The following is a 22128-nucleotide window of genomic DNA, read 5'->3' as shown; positions in this document are numbered from 1 at the left end:
GTCGTGGTGGGTTGGATTCCTCCCACTCTCTGGGAACAAGATCTTGCGCCTCACCTCCAGAGCTGTGACCATTATGTCCAGATCACCCTCTGAGAAGCGCAGGGCACGCTGACGGGCCTTCTCTGGCGTTGCCATGACTCCCTGGGGCTGAGCAGCAGTGTTGAGGCCTCTTTGCAAGGCTGCAGTGTGCAGGGCGTGGCAGCAGACCAATTCGTCCCTTCCCCCTTTAAGAGCTGGTCGGCGCCACGGGGTCTGCTGTCAGTCCAAAAATGACCGCACCCGCGCTGCGCCCCGCCTGGGCGCTATCCCTCTGGACCGCCGGCTTAGCACCTAAAGATAGTAGTGGAACGCCTCTTTTAGCGCTCCACCAACCTCTTAGGGCGAAGCCACTGAATTTCCGGCAACGGGGCGCTACTTTGGGGCGGGCGCTAACTTCGGGCGGGCGCTAAGGTTAGCGCCCCAAAACTGCCTATACTGAAAATCTAGCCCAAATTCTCTTTCATAAATATCTCGTCATTGAACCCACATACAAATCGATACATGAGGGACTCGGCCTCGTCGCAGGGCTATGACGTCATCACACAATCGACGACTCTTAAAGGGAACCTGCCCCGGTAACCCAACCAAGTTCCGTACATAACGTGGAGCGATAACAACATTGGCTATACATACTGAATTGTGTTACTGTCCCTATGTGGTCTCCGCCACAATACCCTGTGCACTTTCCAACAGTGGTGCTTGGATTGTGATCAGGGGCGAGAACCCTGGTTCATTTTTCCCTCTCTAGCCCATGGACATTCAAGCCAGTCATACGCACTACTGCCCTGATTGAGTTTATTTAATTCAGCACAGACTAAAGATCAACTTGGCACCTTCCTGTACTGTACTGCACCACAAAGTGCGATTATCCATTGAGCCCGCAAGAGAACCCCAAACTAACATTTCACAGCAATGCATCTATAAAGGTAACTAACTAATCCCCAAAACATTGATAAACAACTAAAGTTTTGCATAACACTTGAGTGTTTTTTTCCCAAGTACTCTTAACTTGCTTACCTTGCTGGTGCTGTAATTGGCATTCATGGCACTGGCAGAGCAATGAAGTAGCTAAAATAGTAAAAACAACAAAAAATAAAGTACCCAATACTGATAACTTTCAATACTTCATTAACCTTTTTGGCACTCTGATTTATACCTGCTGAACACTCTATGATCCTGGCATAGTCTTTCCTCCATAAATCCACTGACCACGTTCCAAGTTGCTTTCGAAAACATTCCTGCTGGGTAGATAATACAATCAGCAGTGCTCAGAGTCGCTGCAGTTAGCTATTTTTATAAGCTAAATGCTCCTCTACTGGAGTTAGTTTTAATTAAAGTGTATATAAAGTTTATGGCTTTGTAAAGGACACTAAAGCAGTTTGTAGGTCATCATTTCACATCTGAAAATTCTAATCTGTAAATTGTTCATCTAAATAGTCCAAATTATCAGCTCACCTTTCATGATGTAGCTGATAAAAATGTCTTTAAGATATCTTAAATTGTCATAATACTGCAAATATAAACAACAGCTTTTTAACACTGCATTTTAAAGTGCATGTCCCACGTAAGTATATGAAGCTTTGTACTACACTTCACAAGTGTGCATTTGATAAGAATCTGCTTTTACTGTTCACTATTCAGTCTGGTTATGCATGCTGTAACTAATGGGAGTGAATAGGAATGTCTTCTAAGGTGGCTTTGGGCTTACCTAAGGACAAAACATGGAGTTCTAGAACAGAGATAACAGAAAGATATACAACAACAACAACAACTTTTATTTATGTAGCACCTTTAACGTAGTGAAATGTCCCAAGACGCTGCACAGGAGTATTATAAGACAACAAAATTTGACACCGAGCCACATAAGGAGAAATTAGGGCAGGTGACCAAAAGCTTGGTCAAAGAGGTAGGTTTTAAGGAGTGTCTTAAAGGAGGAAAGAGAGGTGGAGAGGTTTAGGCAGGGAATTCCAGAGCTTAGGACCTAGGCAACAGAAGGCACGGCCACCAAAGGTTGAGTGATTATGATCAGGGATGCTCAAGAGGGCAGAATTAGAGGAGCGCAGATATCTCGGGGGGTTGTGGGGCTGAAGGAGATTACAGAGATAGGGAGGGGCGAGGCCATGGAGGGATTTGAAAACAAGGATGAGAATTTTGAAATTGAGGCGTTGCTTAACTGGGAGCCAATATAGGTCAGGGAGCACAGGGGTGATGGGTGAACGGGACTTGGTGCGAGTTAGGACACAGGCAGCAGAGTTTTGGATCACCTCAAGTTTACGTAGGGTAGAATGTGGGAGGACAGCCAGGAGTGTGTTGGAATAGTCAAGTCTAAAGGTAGCAAAGGCATGATGAGGGTTTCAGCAGTGGATGAGCTGAGGCAAGGGCGGAGACGGGCGAGGTTACGGAGGTGGAAATAGGCGGTCTTAGTTATGCCATGGATATGTGGTCGGAAGCTCATTTCAGGGTCAAATATGACAACGAGGCTGCGAACAGTGTGGTTCAACCTCAGACAGATGTTAGGGAGAGGGATGGAATCAGTGGCTAGGGAACGGAGTTTGTGGCGGGGACTGAAGACAATGGCTTCGGTCTTCCCAATATTTCATTGGAGAAAATTTCTGCCCATCCAGAACTGGATGTCGGACAAGCAGTCAGACTATTTAGAGATCATGGAGGGGTCGAGTGAAGTGATGGTGAGGTAGAGCTGGGTGTCATGAAGCGAATAGTATTGATGCATTTAAGGGGAGGCTAGACAAGCATATGAGGGAGAAGGGAATAGAGGGTTATGCTGATAGATTTAGATGAGGAAAGACGGGAGCAGGCTCGAGCGGAGCATAAATGCCGGCATGGACTGATTGGGCAGAATGGCCTGTTCTTTGCCGTATATCTTATGTAATCCCATGTAATCCTATGTAGTTAGCGTACATGTGGAAACTGATGCTGTATTTTTGGATGATGTCGCCAAGGGGCAGCATGTAGATTAGAAATAGGAGGGGGCCAAGGATAGATCCTCAGGGGACACCAGAGGTAACAATGCCAGAGCGGGAAGAGAAGCCGTTGCACATGATTCTCTGGCTACGATTAGATAGATAAGAATGGAACCAGGCGAGTGCAGTCCCACCCAGCTGGACGATGGTGGAGAGGCGTTACATAGATACATAGAAGATAGGAGCAGGAGTAGGCCATTCGGCCCTTCGTGCCTGCTCCGCCATTTAATGAGATCATGGCTGATCCTTTAATTCAGTATCCCGTCCCCGCCTTCTCTCCGTAACCCTTAACCCCTTTTGCCCGTAGAAATATATCTAATTCCCTCTTAAATATATTTAATGAGCTGGCATACACTGCCCTCTGTGGCAATGAGTTCCACAGGTTCACCACTCTCTGAGTGAAGAAATTCCCCCTCATCTCTGTCCTAAATGGTTTAGCCCTTATCCTTAAATTATGTCCTCTAGTTCTGTTCTCACCCGCCAAGGGAAACATTCCTTCTGCATCCAGTCTGTCTAGACCTGTCAGAATTTTATACACTTCTATGAGGTCCCCTCTCAATCTTCTAAACTCCAGTGTGTACATCCCTAAACTACATAGTCTCTCCTCATAGGTCATTCCCGCCATTCCTGGTATCAGCCTGGTGAATCGCCGCTGCACCCCCTCCATGGCAAGAACATCCTTCCTCAGATGAGGCGACCAAAACTGTACACAGTACTCGAGGTGTGGTCTCACCAGTGCCCTGTACAGCTGCAGCAAGGTATCCCTGTTCCTGTATTCTAACCCTTTTGCTATGAAGGCCAGCATACCGTTTGCCTTCTTGACCGCCTGTTGCACCTGCATGCTCGCCTTCAGTGACTGGTGTACAAGAACACCCAGGTCTCTCTGTACTTCCCCCTCTCCCAATCTATTGCCATTTAAATAATAATTTGCCCTCCCGTTCCTGCACCCAAGGTGGATAACTTCGCACTTGTCCACATTATAGTGCATCTGCCATTTATCCGCCCAATCGCCCAGTCTGTCCAAATCGCTCTGGAGCTTCCTGGTCTCTTCCTCTGAGCCCACCCCCCCTCCTAGTTTAGTGTCGTCTGCAAATTTGGAAATGCTGCATCCGACTCCCTGATCCAGGTCATTAATGTAAATTGTGAACAGCTGGGGGCCCAGGACAGATCCCTGTGGTACCCCACTTGTTACTGCCTGCCATTCAGAAAATGAGCCGTTTATTCCAACTCTCTGTTTTCTATCTGACAGCCAGTTCCCTATCCACGCCAAAACTTTCCCCTTTATCCCATGAGCCTCAATTTTCCATGCTAATCTTTTATGTGGGACCTTATCGAAGGCCTTTTGGAAGTCCAGGTACACCACATCTACTGGCTCTCCCCCATCTATTCTACCAGTTACTCCCTCAAAAAATTCCAATAGATTAGTCAAGCACGATTTACCCTTTGTAAATCCATGTTGACTCTGTCCTATCCTGTCCCCATTTGCTAAGTGCTCCGCTATTTCATCCTTAATGATGGACTCCAGCATTTTGCCCACAACTGATGTAAGGCTTACAGGTCTGTAATTACCTGCTTTTTCCCTACCCCCCTTTTTGAATAGTGGGGTAACGTTAGCTACCCTCCAATCCATCGGCACTGTTCCCGAGTCTAATGAATTCTGAAAAATCATCCTTAGTGCATCCGCTATCTCTAGGGCCACCTCCTTCAGTACCCTAGGATGCATGTTATCAGGCCCTGGGGATTTGTCCACCTTCAATCCCTTTAGCTTCCTTAACACCATATCCTTAGAGATATTGATTTGCGTCAGTTCCTCCTTTGCCAATGTCCCTATTTTTCCCGATATCCCAGGGAGGTTTTTTGTGTCTTCCTTCGTAAAGACTGACCCAAAGTATGCATTTAGTTGATCTGCCATTTCCTTATTTCCCATTATATATTCCCCGTATCTGACTGCAATGGACCAACTTTGGTTTTCACCAGTCTTTTCCTTTTGATATACTTATAAAAGCTTTTGGAGTTAGTTTTTATATTTTCCGCCAGCTTGTTTTCGTAAGCTATTTTGCCCCTCTTGATTATGCCCTTTGCCCTCCTTTGCTCTATCTTAAACTGTTCCCAATCTTCCGCTCTGGCGCTTTTTTTGGCTATTTTATACGCCCTATCTTTGGATTTTATGCTGTCTCTAATTTCCCCTGTTATCCACGGTTGAGTCACCTTTTTAGATTTCCTTTTATGCCAGATTGGTATAAACAATTTTTGCAATTTTGTCATTCTATCTTTAAATGTTTGCCATTGTTTATCTACCTCCAGTCCTCCCAGGAACGTTGTCCAATCAGACCTACTCAGTTCCCGTCTCATGGCATCATAATTCCCCTTGTTTAAATTCAGGACCTTAGTCTCTGAGTCAATTTCTTCGCTCTCCATTTCGAGTGAGAAATCGATCATGTTATGATCGCTCTGACCCAAGGGTCCCCGTACAACAAGATTACTGATTAGTCCCTTCTCATTGCACAGTACCCAGTCCAATATAGCCTGTTCCCGAGTTGGTTCCTCGACATATTGATCCAGATAACCATCCCTCAAACACTCAAGGAATTCCTCCTCCTCATTATTTTTACTGATTAGGCTAGTCCAATCTATATGTAAGTTAAAGGACTGTTGTAGAAGGATGGAGCGGTCAACCAAGTCAGAGGCTGCAGACAAGTCAAGAAGGACGAGGAGGGATAGTTTACCTTTGTCACAGTCACAAAGGATGTCATTTGTGACTTTGATTAGAGTCGTTTCGGTACTGTGGCAAGGGCGGAAACCTGATTGGAGGGATTCAAATATGGAGTTACGGGAAAGACGGGCACGAATTTGAGAGGTGACAACACGTTCATGGACTTTGGAGAGGAAAGGGAGGTTGGAGATGGGGCGGTAGTTTGCAAGGACGAAAGGGGTCACGGGCTGGTTTTTTGAGGAGAGGGGTGATGACAGCAGATTTGAGGGAGAGGGGGGCAGCACCTGAGGACCGAGAACCATTAACAATGTCAGCTAACATGGGAGCCAGAAAAGGAAGTTGGCTGGTCAGCAGTTTGGTGGGAATAGGGTCGAGGGAGCAGGCAGTGGGTTTCATGGACAAGATGAGCATGGAGAGGGCATGAGGGGAGATTGGAGAGAAACTGGAGAAAGATGTGAGTTCAGGGCAAGGGCAGGGGGGAACCTTAGAGAAAGTTTGGTTCGGTGGGCTAGGGGAAGGAAGGGAAGTGGCAGAGGCAGCTGAACAGATGGTCTCAATCTTAGAGACAAAGACGTCCATGAGCTCCTCACACTTGTTGTCGGAAGTGAGGGTGGAGGAGACCGGGGAAAGGGGCTTAAGAAGGTGGTTAGCAGTGGAGAATAGAAGCCGGATTTTATCTTTGCATTCTAGAATGATTCTGGATGATATAAATGAAAAATAAGAAGGGAAAATTATAGAAAATTAATAATTAAAAGGCAGAAACAGCGAGAAATGGAGAATGTTCATATTATTATAAAGTAATGAAAGCAGCTAGAGAATTAAAACAGCTGGAGCTGTGGAAACAAACTAAGAAAAATGGACAACACAGATATGAAATGATAAGTAAAAATTGATAATAGTAACAAATTTAAGAACAAATGGTTCTTCAGAGTAAAAAAAAACACAGCTTCAAGTGGGAAGCAAAAAATATCGACAAACACAAATGTGGTCGCTAGTTTCAACTGTTTTTGATGGACACATTACTGGCATTTAGAGTACAGGGAATCTAACTCATTATAACATCCTTTCAATTTTTTAAGTAACATTTTTTACCCTATCAGCCAACATGTTATTTTTCAGCGATAAAATTAGGTCGGTAAGAGCATGCCGACAATTTTTCAACCCAATAAGCACAATTCTTACTTAGGTGCCAGTTTTCCGTCATGCAGTCAGGCACACTCAGATATTTTCTTCCTGTTCACATTGTCAATATGCCCAATTTAATAGTCCTGGTCTATATGCATTTCAACATGGTCCAATTGCTATATTTTCTGTATGGTCAAACTCCGGCATCGACCTGGGAACCGGCTACAGACACGGCAATGGCACAACCAGCCCAGTCGACCCTGCAAAGTCCTCTTCATGAACATCTGGGGATTTGTGCCAAAATTAGGAGAGCTGTCCCACAGACTAGTCAAGCAACAGGCTGCCATAGTCATACTCACAGAATCATACCTTTCAGCCAATGTCTCAGACTCCTCCAACAACATCCCTGGGTATGTCCTGTCCCACCAGCAGGGGTGGCGGCACCGTAGTTTACAGTCGGGAAGGAGTGGCCCTTGGAGTCCTCAACATTGACTCCGGACCCCATGAAATCTCATGGCTTCAGGTCAAGCATGGGCAAGGAAACCTCTTGCTGATTACCACCTACCGCTTCCCTCAGCTGATGAATCAGTACTCCTCCATGTTGAACACTACTTGGAAGAAGCATTGAGAGTAGCAAGGGCACAGAATGTACTATGGGTGGGGGACTTCAATGCCCATCACCAAGAGTGGCTCATTAGCACTACTACTGACCGAGCTGGCCAAGTGCTGAAGGATATAGCTGCCAGACAGGGCCTGCGGCAGGTGGTGAGAGAACCAACACGTGGGACAAACCTACTTGACCTCGTCCTCACCAATCTACATGTCACAGATGCATCTGTCCAGCACAGCATTGGTAGCAGTGACCACCGTACAGTCATTGTGGAGACGAAGTCCCGTCCTCACACTGAGGACACTGTCCATCATGTTGTGTGACACTACCACCATGCTAAATGGGATAGGTTCAGAACAGATCTAACAGCTCAAAACTGGGCATCCATGAGGTGCTGTTGGCCATCAGCAGCAGCAGAATTGTATTCTGTAACCTCATGGTCCAACATAGCCCGCACTCTAACATTACCATCACGCCAAGGGACCATACCTGGTTCAATAAGGAGTGCAGAAGAGCATGCCAGGAGCAGCACCAGGCGTACCTAAAAATGAGGTGCCAACCTGGGGAAGCTGCAACACAGGACCACATGCAAACTAAACAGCAGAAGCAACATGCTATAGACAGAGCTAAGCGATCCCACAATCAATGGATCAGATCAAAGCTCTGCAGTCCTGCCACATCCAGTCATGAATGGTGGTGGACCATTAAATAACTAACGGGAGGAAGAGGCTCCATGAATATCCCCATCCTCAATGATGATGGAGCCCAGTACGTGAGTGCAAAATACAAGGCTGAAGCGTTTGCAACCATCTTCAGCCGGAAGTGCTGAGTGGATGATCCATATCAGCCTCCTCCTGAGGTCCCCACCATCACAGTAGTCAGTCTTCAGCCAATTCGATTCACTCCACGTGATAGCAAGGAATGGTTGAGCGCACTGGATACAGCAAAGGTTATGGGTACTGACAACATCCTGACTGTCATGCTGAAGAGTTGTGCTCCAGAACTAGCCGTGCCTCTAGCCAAGCTGTTCCAGTACAGCTACAACACTGGCATCTGTCCGACAATGTGAAAAACTGCCTAGGTATGTCCTGTCCACAAAAAGCAGGACAAACCCAATCCACCCAATTACCACCCCGTCAGCATACTCTCAATCATCAGCAAAGTGATGGAAGGTCTTGTCGACAGTGCAATGAAGCGACACTTACTCACCAATAACCTGATCACTGATGCCCAGTTTGGGTTCCGCCAGGACCACTCGGCTCCAGACTTTATTACAGCCTTGGTCCAAACATGGACAAAAGAGCTGGATTTCAGAGGTGAGGTGAGAGCGACTACCCTTGGCATCAAGGCAACATTTGACCGAGCGTGGCATCAAGGAGCCCTAGTAAAACTGGAGTCAATCGGAATTGGGGGGAAAATTCTCCACTGGCTGGAGTCATACCTAGTACAAAAGAAGGTGGTTGTGGTTGTTGGAGGTCAATCATCACAGCCCCAGGACATCGCTGCAGGTGTTCTTCAGGGCAGTGACCTATGCCCAACCATCCTCAGCTGCTTCGTCAATGACCTTCCCTCCATCATAAGGTCAGAAGTGGGGATGTTCGCTGATGACTGCACAGTGTTCATTGCCATTAGCAACTCCACAGATAATGAAGCAGTCCGTGCCTGCATGCAGCAAGACCTGGATGACATTCAGGCTTGGGCTGATAAGTGGCAGGTAACATTTGCTCCACACAAGTGCTAGGCAATGACTATCTCCAACAAGCGAGAGTCTAACCACTAGCCCTTGACATTTAATGGCATTACCATAGCTGAATCCCCCACCATCAACATCCTGGGGATCACCATTGACCAGAAACCTAACAGGACCAGCCACATAAATACTGTGGCAAAAAGAGCAGGTCAGAGGCTGGGTATTCTGTGGTGAGTGTCTCACTTCCTGACTCCCCAAAGCCTTTCCACCATTTACAAGGCATAAGTAAGGAGCGTGATGGAATACTCTTCACTTGCCTGGATGAGTGCAGCTCCAACAACACTCAAGAAGCTCGACACCATGCAAGACAAAGCAGCCCGCTTGATTGGCACCCCATCCACCACCTTAAACATTCACTCCCTTCACCACCAGCGTACCGTGGCTGCAGTGTGTACCATCTACAAGATGCACTGCAGCAACTCGCCAAGGCTTCTTCGGCAGCACATCCCAAACCCGCGACCTCTTCCACCTAGAAAGTCAAGGGCAGCAGGCGTATGGGAACACCACCATCTCCAAGTTCCCCTCCAAGTCACACACCACCCTGACTTAGAAGTATATCACCGATCCTTCATCGTTGCTGGGTCAAAATCCTGGAACTCCCTACCTAACAGCACTGTGCGAGAACCATCACCACATGGACTGCAGCAGTTCAAGAAGGCGGCTCCCCACCACCTTCTCAAGGGCAAGTAGGGATGGGCAATAAATGCTGACATTGCTAGTGACGCCCTGACCCCATAAACGAATAAAAAAAACTTAAAGCTAGCCTGCAGTACTTAAAGCCAGCCTGCACCACTTAAAGGGGAGGTGCATTCTGGCAGGAGCAGGTGCTGGAAGTGGCTGGGAAAGAGAGTGTGAGAAAGAAGAACACTGAATTATGGTGCAACAGGGCATAAAGCGTGCTCCAAAGTTCTCAGATGCTGCACCGGAGATCTTGGTGAAAAGGTGCAGAGTGTTCCTCTATCTACAGGGGGCCAGGAAGCCCTCCAGACAAACGCTGCAAAGGCAGTGGGAGCGGATAGTCCTGGCAGTCAATGTCAGAAGTCAAGCCCCGAGGACCGGGATGGAGTGCCGCAGAAAGCTCAATGACCTCACATGAGTTGGCAAGGTCAGTGAATTTATCTTCAGATGTCATATCCCACCAACTGCACAACTAGCCTCACACACTGCTCAATGCACCACACCCCCATCACTCACCTGCCAACAATCTCTATCAATCACGACTCATACCTCACATTCATAGCTTCACCTTGCCCTTCACACTTAGCACTGCTGCAAGCCTCACACCCACACCTCACAGCCTGCATACACTGCCAGCTATTCAACCATGACAGGCACATCACCCTAATACATTGGACCACACTCACTGACACTCACACACACTTCCCTCTGTCTTGACAAGGTGACTCATAACTGGAGGCAGCAGGGGCTACCTCCAGGGGGACAGGCGTGCCTGCATGACCGAAAGCCCATGGAGGAGATGGTGCTAGAGATTATTGGAGTGACCGTCTCTGAACCCGTGGTCAGTGGTGGGGCTGAAACAATCGAAGATGATGGTATCCTTACACCTAATCCTCCTTCTCACATCCCACTTTGCCCTCATTCCACAATCTCTTCTGATTTTCAAGCTGCACTGATATAAGCATGCACCTCCTGCTTTCCCTACCCTCCCTCACCACAACCCTACCCTTATGCCTTTCTCCTATCAGATAGCCAAGAACTGCATCCTGGCCAGGCAGTGGTGGAGGAGGAAGAACTGGGAGAGGAAGAAAGCAGCGATTTCACACTCGCAGCCACCAGCTCAGATACTGACACTCCGCGTACTTTAGAGGATAAGTTAGACAATGGATCTGCCTGTGGTGAAACACTGGGCACTCGTGGCCTGCAGCCAGGGCAGGGGGCAAGGGATAGCGCAGGTGCCAGCTCCCCAGATGGCGAGGTCTCACACGAGTTCTGTTGCAGAGGACCCAGATGAGCACTTCAATGAGGCAGGCTGCAGTAGAAAGTGGATGGGTATACACAATGAGATGCTTGGTGCATTGACAGGCCTGCCAGAAAGCCCGAGTGCAATGTTAAGGAGCATGGAGGAGTCCGACACCAACTTGATGCAGGGCTTTATGCAAAGCTTGGAGCCCATCTTTTCCAGCATGGAAATGATGGCTAACTCGATTAGCGTACTTGTGGACCCAACCATCATGCCACGTCTGATGGCCGATGTCTCAGCTTCCATTGCAGCACAAGCAAAAGCCACCAAATGTCTGGGTGCTGCAGTGGAAGCTCAGACTGGAGTTATGCAAGTGCAGCTTGACTGCTGTCATCATGGCTGTGCTTACCAATATTCAAAGGGGCTTTCAGGGTGTCACAGCAATCTGTCCTCCAACAGATTACAGGTAGACTATCCTTTATCCGAAAACCTCGGGACCAGCCGTGTTTAGGTTTTCGGAAAATTTCGGATTTCAGAAGGTATTTTATAAGACTGGGAAATTTGTCGGGGGTGGGGGTCGGCGGGGGGGTCGGGGGTTGGCGGGGGGTCGGGGGTCGGCGGGGGGGTCGGCGGGGGTCTGGGCCGGCGGGGGGTCGGCGGGGGTCGGGGTCGGCGGGGGGGTCGGCAGGGGGTCGGGGTGGGGGTCGGCGGGGGTCGGGGTCGGCGGGGGGTCGGGGGTGGGGGTCGGCGGGGGTCGGGGTCGTGCGCATGACTTACGCTGAACGAAACCTTTCGGTTTTCAGAGGATTTCGGTTTTCGGAAGTGCGGATAAAGGGTAGTCTACCTGTACTAGGAATGCTGAGGTGCCGACCTGGGGAAGTGACTGTGTAACTGGAGCACAAATCTGCTGTGCTCTCTCAGGATGACAGCATTCGTCCTCCCAGCACTGTCACTCTGCCAGTGCCCTTGCTTTTGCCTGTCAGCCAGCCAGCCCAGACAGCTGCCGCCCATGCTGAGGTGGTGCAGTCTACAGCCGGGCCTTCTAGGCCCAGAGCTGCTCAAGTTCGTCCTAAAAGGCTATCTGCAGTCTCCCCACTGAAAGTCTGCAGCCTTCCACCAGCTATGCTGCACCACTGGGATAGCACTGCATAGGAGCACTAGGACAGGCAAAGGCATACGGAAGACAGGCACTAAGGGAATGCACAAGGGTGATTAGTTTATGCTTGTATGCAATATGGCATGATTTCATTTATAAATTTTGGTTTGGAATGTTTATTTTGTGTTGCCTTTTATTTTTGCATTGTGGCCAAGCGGACGATGTGATGGTTAGTGACAAAGGTTAAGATAAGGAGTGTGGGACTGTTGGTGAATGTGGAATTGGGGTTGTGTTTACTGGTATTGCAGCCGGATGAGTCGGTCACGGGCAGCCCGGCCAGATAAGGTCTGTATGGGTTGCCTTCTCCCTTCCTCTTCCTCCCCCTCCTCCTCCTCTTCCTCCTCTTGCTCTTTCTCCTCCTGCTCCTCAACTGGTCGGCATATGGCTGGTGGCAAGGGCTGTGCCCCCATGATGGCCAGGTTGTGCCAGCATGCAGCAGACCACCACAAATCTTGACACCCGCTCTGCCGAGTACTGCAGGGCTCCTCCAGAGTGGTCCAGGCACTGGAAGCGTTGCTTCAGCATGCCAGTGGTCTGATCGATGATATTTTATGTGGCAGCATGGCTTTCATTGTATGAACACTGCCCACGTGTGCGTGGGTTGCGCACTGGAGTTATGTTGTTAATGGATAGCCCTTGTTGCCCAGTAGCCACCCTCTGGTTTGTCGTGGTGGCTCAACTGCAGATGGGACAATGGACTGCCGCAATATGAAGGCATCATGATTGCTCCCAGGATACCGGGCATTGACCTGCATGATTCGCTGAGTATGTTCGCACACCAGCTGAACATTGAAGGAGTGGAATCCCTTTTGGTTACGGTACATCTCAGAGTTTACATGCAGCGCCCACAAACCAATGTGCGTGCAGTCAGTGACATCCTGCACCATGGGGAAGCCTGTAATCCTCGCAAAGCTGTGTGCTTGCTCCGTCTACAGCTTTCTGGTCAGAGAAAAGGAAATGTATTCAGCTCTCTTGGAATACAGACACTCAGTTATCTCCCTTATGGAATACTGCATGTGAAACTGGGAGATGTTGCAAATATCTCCTGCTCCAGGCTTGAAGGAGCCCAATGCATAAATGTTCATGGCCACCATCACCTTCACAGCCACTGGCAATGCGGTCTTTGCCCTGCTCTGAGGTTGGAGTTGTGGCGGCAGCAAGTGGTAGATTTCAGTGAGGACCTTCTTGGTGAAGCATAGACGTCTGACGACCTGTTCCACACTGTGGTTCAGATAGGAGTATTGCTCCCTGAACACCCTGGGGGGATATGATCTCCTGCTGAGAGCCCTTCTCCCCCTCTCTTCCTGCAGCTTGTCCTGTTCTGTGTCACCTCTGCTCATTCTCCAGGTCATGCTGTAGGCAAGTGGAATGATAACAAGTGCACCCATGTTTTGGAGCAAATCTGTGCAGAATCCTTGAAGTCAGGACAAAGCCCTTCAGGACGTGCCACACCACTCTCTGTAGACTTTAGCAACTTGAAATAACTGTACAAACCACCAAACACTTCTTCAAACTCAGTAACAGCCAGTAGAAATCAATCAGCAAGTAATCTGCAAGTTGGTGGCGATCCCTTTAAATAGCGCTGGTGGGGGGACCTTCCTGCTGTGTGTTCAGCTATGCGTGTTTAAGAGAGGGCATTACAATGAGCATTACGGAGCCGAATTTAGTGGCCTTAATGCTTCCTTTCCGCTTGTTGCCATCTTAACTGGCCCTGTTTTTAGGCAGCCGAAGCTGCCTCCTGACTCACGTGGGAACCTCAATAATATATGCTAATCAGGGGCTTATGATGTCCAGACCTTCCCCCCATCTCTGCGATTTACCTTGGTGCTAGTGGTCGACCCCTTCAATCTGGCCTGCCTGAAGCCAGCCCACAGCCTCCTTCTGCCCGTTCCAGATAGGCAGCTGGCTAGGGGGATGCAAATTAGGCCCAACCATTAAAATCGGCCGAGTCCTCCATTGGAGACTCGCTGGTGGCAGTTGACTTCCCATCGCGAATTATAAGCCACTTGAAAGTCTTTTTTTAAAATCAGGGCCATTAAATTGCTGTAAAATGCTTTGGGGGAGAAATTCGGTATCGCCCCGTTTGGGGAGCAATTATTGGCCGGGCACAAAGTTTAGTGCCTGGCGCTAATTATCGCCTCCGACTGCAAACTTGGCTTCTTGGTGATTGGAGCGCTAAATCAGGCGCTACACACCTCTCTTAAGACGCTAACGCCGAGGAGTGAGGCACTACCTCAGAGCGCTGGCGAAGCTCATGTGATGTCAGTCAGCAATGGAACACAGACACATTGGCGCGGCCAGTTCTTAAAGGGGAGGGTGATCTTGCTCTCCACCCACACCCTGCTCATTGCAGCCTTGAATCTCGGCCTGGAGAGACCTGTACATCAAATCTGCTGGAAAGAACAATGGAGAGGCCCAGGGAAAGTGATCAGAGTGCAGCCCCCACAGTCTCTTCTAAATCGATACAAGGAAGGTCAAATCAAAATGAACCTGCAAAGTGCTGCTCAGTACCCAAAACTCCTTCACACATCGTTGAATCTCTCCAGAAGTCTCTCTCTCTCTCTCTCAGAATGCGTGGTGCAAAAATGTCGCCGACAAAAAAAGGCAGGAAGCGGTCACCTTTAAATAGCGCTCCCCCAGTCCCTTCCCAACTGCAAAATGCTCCCCTCAACCTGTCGTTGCTAGCGGCAGGCGGTAAGGCAGGGGGCGCCACTCAAGTCCGGGGCACTACCGGGGCGTTGTGCACTCGACTGACGTCACGATCTGCGGGCGCAGGAGATCGTGGCAGTAGTGTTTAGCGCCGCCGCAAAATGTCGTCAATTTCGCGAGCGGCGCAGACATCGCTGTGCCCAGGCGCTAGCTGCTTTGCACCCCAATAGCGCCCAGTTAGAGTGCTAATGGGAGGCGCAAAGCAACCGAATTTTTCCCCCTTTAAAACTAACAATGTTACTAACAATAATAACAGAGACCTGAGCGCTGTCTTTCAAAGAACAAATGTAAGAACCTTAGAAATATGAGAAACATAGAAACATAGAAGATAGGAGCAGGAGTAGGCCATTCGGCCCCTCGAGCCTGCTCCGCCATTCAATGAGATCATGGCTGATCATCCAAATTCAGTACCCTGTCCCTGCCTTCTCCCCATATCCCTTGATCCCTTTAGCCTTAAGAAATATATCCAACTCTTTCTTGAATATATTTAATGAACTGGCCTCCACCGCCTTCTGTGGCAGAGAATTCCACAGGTTCACCACTTTCTGGGTGAAGAAATTCCTCCTCATTTCAGTCCTAAATGGCTTACCCCTTATCCTTAGACTATGGCCCCTGGTTCTGGACTCCCCGACCATCGGGAACATCCTTCCTGCATCTAGTCTGTCCAGACCTGACAGAATTTTATAGGTTTCGATGAGATCCCCTCTCAATCTTCTAAACTCCAGTGAGTATAAGCCCAATCGACACAATCTCTCCTCGTACGTCATTCCTGCCATCCTAGGTATCAGCCTGGTGAATCTTCGCTGCACTCCCTCCATGGCAAGAACGTCCTTCCTCAGGTAAGGTGACCAAAACTGCACACAATACTCAAGGTGCGGTCTCACCAAGGCCCTGTACAACTGTAGCAAGACATCCTTGTTCCTGTACTCGAACCCTCTTGCTACAAAGGCCAGCATACCATTTGCCTTCTTAACCGCCTGCTGCACCTGCATGCTTACCTTCAGTGACTGGTGCACAATAACACCCAGGTCTCTTTGCACTTCCCCTTCTCCCAATCTATTGCCATTCAAATAATAATCTGCCTTCCTGTTTTTGCCACTAAAGTGGATAACCTCACATTTATCCACATTATAGTGCATTTGCCATGTTTCTGCCCAATCACCCAACCTGTCCAAATCGTACTGGAGTTTCATGACATCCTCCTCACAGCTTACCCTCCCACCCAGCTTTGTGTCGTCTGCAAATTTGGAGATATTACATTCAATTCCCTCGTCCAGATCATTAATATATATTGTGAACAGCTGGGGTCCTAGGACCGATCCTTGTGGTACCCCACTAGTCACTGCCTGCCACTCGGAAAACGACCCGTTTATTCCAACTCTTTGCTTTCTGTCTGCCAACCAGTTCTCTATCCAAGTCAATACCTTGCCCCCAATCCCATGTGCCTTAATTTTGCACACTAATCTCTTATGTGGGACCTTATCGAAAGAACTTTGATTTTTGGTAAAATAAAATATTCTCATAACAGAACTTGACCCTATCAGTAAGGTTGTACATTAGTTGAACTCCAATGAGCCAGGATCTCTTATAGGAAAGAAATACTCTTTAAACTTTTGAGGCATTTGTGGCATGTATATATTCTATATATATAAACGGATACTTCTGTCTGTCTGTCTGTCTGTGTATCTGTCTGTGTATCTGTCTGTCTATCTGTCTGTCTGTCTGTCCTCATGTGTGCGTCTGTCCGGCTATGCGCTCGAAAGTTATAGAGCGTACCTACGCATGCGTTATGTCGAAAGAAAGCTTACCGTTCCGAAACGGTCGTAAGCATATTTACGTTTCGGCCGGATGAAAATCACGCCCGCGGTATCCGAAAAAACGTTCAACATTCCGCTCATTAGCATCTCATTATCCGCTCATTAGCGATAGAGTGACCTCGAGGTCGACCAATCGTACGCCGGGTTGCTGGCGCGTGCGGCCGGCCCCTCCTACGGTCGAGTGACGGGACGATTGACCAATCCTACGCTTTGGTGACCTGACGGTCGACCAATCGGTGCGTGTGTGGGCGGGCCTTATCGTTCTGAACCGAGGTGAGTCGCCGCCATCTTGATTCCAAACTTTTCCTTTCTTTTTCCCGCTTTCTGCATGTTTCTTTTCAAATCTACAGTTCCAGCAAAAAAAAAGTTGCTTTTAAAACACACATTGTTTTTAAAAAAAGTTAATTAATTTGTAAATCTTTTGTCTAAACTCTATAATTCTCCTACCTTTCACCGTTTTGCCAGGCCCGGGGCCTAGGCTTCTCCAACTGCCAGCAGTGCAACTCTAGACCCAGGCTCCCGGCCTAGACAGAGACAAACACTGGCAGAGGGCAGAGGGTGTGCTGCCTCAGCTCCATTCCCGGGGTCATTAGGTGGGGAGGCTTCATAAGCAACTGGGGTAGGTCGCAAGCCCTGAATAATAATCTGAAGATCCTGTGTTTGCAGCTGAGGAAATTTCTTCTGCTGACAGCCCCAAGTTAACAGCAGCCATCTGTGTCAAGGAGGGCAAAAAGTTTCAGTGCGACGCCATTTTGATTCAGTGTGTAACAGAGTGCATGCGCGCCCATCTTAGTACAGGAACATAGAGTGGGTGGGGCTTCTGTGCTCCAAATCTGTGTCTGTGACAGACAATCGACTGTGTGGGCGGGGCCTAATCTTTCCAACTGAAAAGCAAGCGGCGGCCATTGTTTGTGATAAAACACACTGAGGTGAGCACCCCTTTTTTAATAAAAAGATTGGTGAGGTTGTAAAGTGTATGTTATAGAAAGATTCACCAAAAATGTTTTATAAGTACAGGAAACTTTGTGCTATCCGGAGGTGAGCTATCCGGCAATCTGGAGCCAGTGGCAAAAATCAGCAGCCGTTTTTTATTTTGCTTTGTTTGAACAGTCAAGATGTGCAAGGTCTGTAGCTATAGCAACAGCTTTAGCTACAGAGCTTTAGGGCCACACCCAGTGTTTAGAAGCTGTTGCTAAGCAACAGTGTTTGTTGTCAAATACGGAGATAAGAATCTCTGTATCTCTCAACATTAACTCTGGAGAGGGTGGGTGCCGGATAGCACAAAGTTTCCTGTACTTTAAATTTATCTCCCACCCTCCCTTTCCACCCCCCACCGCACAGGCCCCACACCCCCTTCCCCCCCCACACCCCCTTCTGCCCCCCCACCCCCCCTCCACAGCCCCCACACCCCCACACCCCCTACCCCCCCACACCCACCACCCCTCCTTCCCCCTTCCACCCCCTCCCCACCCCCCTCCCCACCACACCCCTTCCCCCCCACACCCTCCTCCCCCCCTCCCCACCCCCCCTTCCTCCCCTCTGCACCCCCCTTCCCCCACCCCACCTTCCCCACCCCTTCCCCCCTACCCCCCTTCCCCTCCCCTGCCCCCTTCCCCTCCCCCGTCCCCCCTCTCCCCTCCCCCCTCCCCACATTCCCCCTCCCCTTCCCCCGTCCCCCTCCCCTTCCCCCTCCCTCCCCCTCATCGCCCCCCCTTCCCCTTCCCCCACTCTCCCCTCCCCCTCCTCCACCCCCTCCCCCTCCTCCCCCTTCCCCTTCCCCCACTCCTCCCCCCTTCCCCCGCTCCCCCCCACCCCTTCCCCCACTCCCCCCTCCCCCCTCTCCTCCCCCTTCCCCCCCACTCCTCCCCCTTCCCCTTCCAACACTCCCTCTCCCCCCTCCCCTCCCCCTCCACCCCCCTTCCCCCCCACACCCCCTCCACACCCCCCACACAGCCTCCCACCCCCCCTTCCCCCACACCCCCTTCCCCCCCAACCCCCCTTCCCCCCCACACCTCCAACCCCCCTTCCCATCCACTCTCTCTCTCTCTCTTCCCCCCAGTCGCTCTCTCTCTTCCCCCCAGTCACTCTCTCTCTTCCCCCCGAGTCGCTCTATCTCTTCCCCCCCAGTCGCTCTCTCTCCCCCCCCAGTCACTCTCTCTCTTCCCCCCCAGTCGCTCTCTCTCTTCCCCCCCAGTCGCTCTCTCTCTTCCCCCCCAGTCGCTCCCTCTCTTCCCCCCCAGTCGCTCTCACTCTTCCCCCCCAGTCGCTCTCACTCTTCCCCCCAGTCGCTCTCTCTCTTCCCCCCCAGTCGCTCTATCTCTTCCCCCCCAGTCGCTCTCTCTCTTCCCCCCCAGTCGCTCTCGCTTCCCCCCCAGTCGCTCTCTCACTTCCCCCCCAGTCGCTCTCTCTCTTCCCCCCCAGTCGCGCTCTCTCTTCCCCCCCAGTCGCTCTCTCTCTTCCCCCCCAGTCGCTCTATCTCATCCCCCCCAGTCGCTCTCTCTCTTCCCCCCAGTCGCTCTCTCTCTTCCACCCGTCGCTCTCTCTCTTCCCCCCAGTCGCGCTCTCTCTTCCCCCCCAGTCGCGCTCTCTCTTCCCCCCCAGTCACGCTCTATCTTCCCCCCCAGTCGCGCTCTCTCTTCCCCCCAGTCGCGCTCTCTTCCCCCCAGTCGCTCTCTCTCTTCCACCCCAGTCGCTCTCTCTCTCTCTTCCCCCCAGTCGCTCTCTCTCTCTCTTTCCCCCCAGTCGCTCTCTCTCTCTCTTCCCCCCCAGTCGCTCTCTCCCTTCCCCCCCAGTCGCTCTCTCACTTCCCCCCAGTCGCTCTCTCTCTTCCCCCCCAGTCGCTCCCTCTTTTCCCCCCGAATCTCTCTCTCTATTCCCCCCCAGTCGCTCTCACTCTTCCCCCCCAGTCGCTCTCTCACTTCCCCCCAGTCGCTCTCTCTCTTCCCCCCAGTCGCTCTCTCTCTTCCCCCCAGTCGCTCTCCCTCTCCCCCCCAGTCGCTCTCTCTCTTCCCCCCAGTCGCTCTCTCTCTTCCCCCCCAGTCGCTCTCTCTCATCCCCCCCAGTCGCTCTCTCTCTTCCCCCCAGTTGCTCGCTCTCTTCCCCCCCAGTTGCTCTCTCTCTTCCCCCCAGTCGCTCTCTCTCTTCCCCCCAGTCGCTCTCTCTCTTCCCCCGTCGCTCTCTCTCTTCCCCCCAGTCGCGCTCTCTCTTCCCCCCAGTCGCGCTCTCTCTTCCCCCCAGTCGCGCTCTCTTTCCCCCAGTCGCTCTCTCTCTTCCACCCCAGTCGCTCTCTCTCTCTCTTCCCCCCCAGTCGCTCTCTCTCTCTCTTTCCCCCAGTCGCTCTCTCTCTCTTCCCCCCAGTCGCGCTCTCTCTTCCACCCCAGTCGCTCTCTCTCTCTCTTCCCCCCCAGTCGCTCTCTCTCTCTCTTTCCTCCAGTCGCTCTCTCTCTTCCCCCCAGTCGCTCTCTCTCTTCCCCCCAGTCGCTCTCTCTCTTCCCCCCAGTCGCTCTCTCTCTTCCCCCCAGTCGCTCTCTCTCTTCCCCCCGTCGCTCTCTCTCTTCCCCCCGTCGCTCTCTCTCTTCCCCCCAGTCGCGCTCTCTCTTCCCCCCCAGTCGCGTTCTCTCTTCCCCCCCAGTCGCGCTCTATCTTCCCCCCCAGTCGCGCTCTCTCTTCCCCCCAGTCGCGCTCTCTTCCCCCCAGTCGCTCTCTCTCTTCCACCCCAGTCGCTCTCTCTCTCTCTTCCCCCCCAGTCGCTCTCTCTCTCTTTCCCCCAGTCGCTCTCTCTCTCTCCCCCCAGTCGCTCTCTCTCTTCCCCCCCAGTCGCTCTCTCTCTTCCCCCCCGTCGCTCTCTCTCTTCCCCCCTCCCCAGTCGCTCTCTCTCTTCCCCCCCGCCCCAGTCGCTCTCTCTCTCTCTTCCAACAACAACATGCCCTCAAAAGACCCTCGGCACCGCCGGGCCCTTCAGCTAGTCTATATATATAAACGGATACTTCTTTCTGTCTGTCTGTCTGTCTGTCTGTCCTTCTGTCTGTCTGTCCTTCTGTCTGTCCTCACATGTGCGTCTGTCCGGCTATGCGCTCGAAAGTTATAGAGCGTACCTATGCGTGCGTTATGTCGAAAGAAAGCTTACCTTTCCGAAACGGTGGTAAGCGTATTTACGTTTCGGCCGGACAAAAATCACGCCTGCGGTATCCGAAAAATGTTCAAAATTCCGCTCATTAGCATCTCATTATCCGCTCATTAGCGACAGAGTGACCTCGAGGTCGACCAATCGTACGCCGGGTTCCTGGCGCGTGCGGCCGAGCCCTCCTACGGTCGAGTGACGGGACGATTGACCAATCCTACGTTTTGGTGACCTGACGGTCGACCAATCGGTGCGTGTGTGGGCGGGCCTTATCGTTCTGAACCGAGGTGTGTCGCCGCCATCTTGATTCCAAACTTTTCCTTTCTTTTTCCCGCTTTCAGCGTCTTTCAAAAAAACGTTGCTTTTAAAACACATATTGTTTATAAAAAAAAAGGTTTAGAAAGTAATTAACTTATCTCATCTCATTAATTTTCCTACCTTTCCCCGTTTTTCCAGGTAGGCCTCGAAGCCTCGGCCTCTCCTCCGCACCCACGCCTGAGCTAGGCACCTCCCGACCCCAGTCAACAAGCGGCCCCTGATCGCCGCCATCTTTGTGAAGGCTGGAGGGGCAGGCCTCAGCTGAGCGCCGCTCCCTTAGTAAAGGGTGCGCGCGCAGCAGGAGCAGCTGAGACGCGGCGTCTCTCCCTGTTCCCCCGCTCGGCTTGGGCGGGGCTCTCGGGAGTGCTGATCTCGGGCGGGGCTTGGAGAGCGGGAAGGGTTACCCCGGCAACCGGGCCCACTGGCCGTCTCTCTCAGCCGCAATCGGCGCTCTTCAAGCCAGCTCGGGAGGGCGGGGCCATGTCAGTGCGTGGGGCGGCATGGAGCTCCGTGGAGCCATCGCCGGCGCTGGGCTCGGGTGCTTTGTGGCCTGCAGCCGAACAGCGGCTGTGGACCTCGAGCTGACCGGGGCGCTGGACTTGGCCGGGCCATGTCTTTGCAGGTGTTCGCCTTGGCCAACAGCATCAGGGTGACGGCCGAGGGAACGCATTCATCCAGGTGCCGAGGCCCGGGCCCCGGGGCGCAAAGAGGGATTGGAGCGGGGGATGAGGGCTCGGACAGGGGAGAGGGCTCGGGCAGGGGAGAGGGAGAGGGGGGGGGGAGAGTGAGGAAGGGGGTAGGGAGGTGGTGAGAGGGAGGAGGAAGGTGGTGAGAGGGAGGAGGGGGTAGGGAGGTGGTGAGAGGGAGGG

The 22128-nt window shown here is 51.3% G+C and overlaps 1 long non-coding RNA gene across 1 annotated transcript in view; it reads right to left on the bottom strand.

Annotated features, from left to right (window-relative positions):
• Positions 1-1042: 1042 nt before the first annotated feature.
• Positions 1043-22128, bottom strand: part of LOC147124558 (uncharacterized) — a 41738-nt gene continuing 20652 nt past the window's right edge. Inside the window, exons 2-3 of the long non-coding RNA XR_015079992.1 lie at positions 1196-1277; positions 1043-1107 (exon numbers count right to left, since the gene is read on the bottom strand). This is a non-coding gene — a long non-coding RNA (uncharacterized LOC147124558). The remainder of the gene's footprint in view (positions 1108-1195; positions 1278-22128) is intronic.

Source organism: Somniosus microcephalus, chromosome 1, assembly GCF_052327205.1.
Source record: "Somniosus microcephalus isolate GS21.2 chromosome 1, FLI_Smic_1.0, whole genome shotgun sequence".
In the NCBI taxonomy this organism is placed as follows: Eukaryota; Metazoa; Chordata; class Chondrichthyes; order Squaliformes; family Somniosidae; genus Somniosus; species Somniosus microcephalus.
The sequence above is the reverse complement of the archived record's forward strand: the minus strand, read 5'-3'. Positions and strand labels throughout refer to the sequence as shown.